The 1658-nt window shown below is 33.3% G+C and overlaps 1 pseudogene; it reads right to left on the bottom strand.

The window, feature by feature from the left end:
* The window catches only part of LOC111815015, a 7793-nt pseudogene that overhangs the window by 233 nt on the left and 5902 nt on the right, over positions 1–1658 (bottom strand).

Below are 1658 nucleotides of genomic sequence, written 5' to 3'. Positions count from 1 at the left end.
ATTCAGTTCAGTTAGTTCTCTTTTGTTCCTAATTCATTTTTGAAGTCTTCTAAAGCTGAATTTTGAAACTATGGCTGTTTCCTGAACTTTGTAAATTTTCATTATATTTTGTTTTGGTGTTTCATTTCCTGAATTAATCTTGTGATGTATTGAAATTGATCTTTTGTCAACTTCTTCCTTCTACACAACACAGAATATTAGTATTTAATCTTATTTTTAATTATATTTTCTCGTCAACTGAGTACTATATTTCTTATTCTGTATTTCTTTCTTCCTAGAATGACAGGGATAAAACTGATATTATATTTGCATAGTTATCTTGCTGTGTTTTTCAGTTTATGCTTTCTCAGGCTCCCTTTACCTCTTGCCCACTCCTTTTTCTTTGTATCTGTCTTTCTGTCTCTCTGTCTCTGTCTGTCTCTGTCTCTGTATCTCTCTCCCTCTTTGCCCAACTTTACCTCATTGAATCAGGCTATGGTTATATTTCCTCCCCTCTTGTCACAGGAAGGGTACTCTGTAGGATGTATACTGGAGGAATTGTAAGGTCACTACATTTATTTTGCTTCTCAAAGGGACCAGGCTTTAATGCTGTCTGTGGACAAATGTCTAAAAAGTTCTTTCATTCATTTTGTCCGTGTTGGTTGCTTACTGTATGAAGGTAAACGTGGTCTCTGTTTCATTACCATGTTTTGAAACAGATTTCATATGACATCTAAATCAAAATATCTTAGAGGGTAATTGTTTTAGAACCAATGATTTGTTTTTATTTTAAAGACAAAGCTCAATAAAAACCATGGTGCAAAATTTCAAAGCAAGAAAGGAGAATGACAATGGTTAATACATTGCTTACAGTTATCTTCAAATAGTTGTTCAGATAACAAGATATGGGCATGAAATATAGATCAAACTACATAAGCACAAACCTTTCTTTTTTCACATATCACAATACCAATTGTACATTTATATGCTCTTTCAAATTCTCACAAAAGTTAGACAATACAACGCTTCCACACGTGAAGCATTTATTTCAATTATGAGTCGCTAGTCGCATCCATTTACCTATAAAAGTCTCATTTATCCTTCTTTATAGCTGAGTAGCATTCCAATTGTACAAAATTACAATATATATTTTTATCCATTCTTCTGTTGATGGACATTTGGGTTGTTTCTAAGACTTAGTTATGATAAATTGTGCTGTTATAAACATGGGTGCACATATATCACTGTGGCATGAAGTTTTTTAATTTTTCTGGAAAAATACCTAGGAGGAGAATATCTTTGTCAAATAGGCTCTCTTATATTAGCTTTTGAAGCATCTCCACCCTGATTTCCACTGTAATTGCACCAGTCTGAACTCCCACAAATACTCTCCAAAGCCCTGCCATCATTCGTTATTGGCTGATTTCTTAATGACAGCCATTGTTTTGGGGGTGAGATAGAATTTCAGTGTTGCTTTAATTTTCATTTCTCAAATGACCAAATATATTGAATATGTTTCATATGCTTATTTGTAATTTGTGTTTTTTCATCTGAGAAGTGCATATTCATCTCAGATGCTCATTTTTTGATTGGGTCTTTGAATTTGGGGGTCCTGATTTTTTTTCAATTCCTTATATGTTCTAGATATAGGTCCTTTTTCTAAGAGGCAGTGGGCTAAA

This window comes from Octodon degus, unplaced genomic scaffold, assembly GCF_000260255.1.
Source record: "Octodon degus isolate 3935 unplaced genomic scaffold, OctDeg1.0 scaffold00001, whole genome shotgun sequence".
Taxonomy (NCBI): domain Eukaryota; kingdom Metazoa; phylum Chordata; class Mammalia; order Rodentia; family Octodontidae; genus Octodon; species Octodon degus.
The sequence above is the reverse complement of the archived record's forward strand: the minus strand, read 5'-3'. Positions and strand labels throughout refer to the sequence as shown.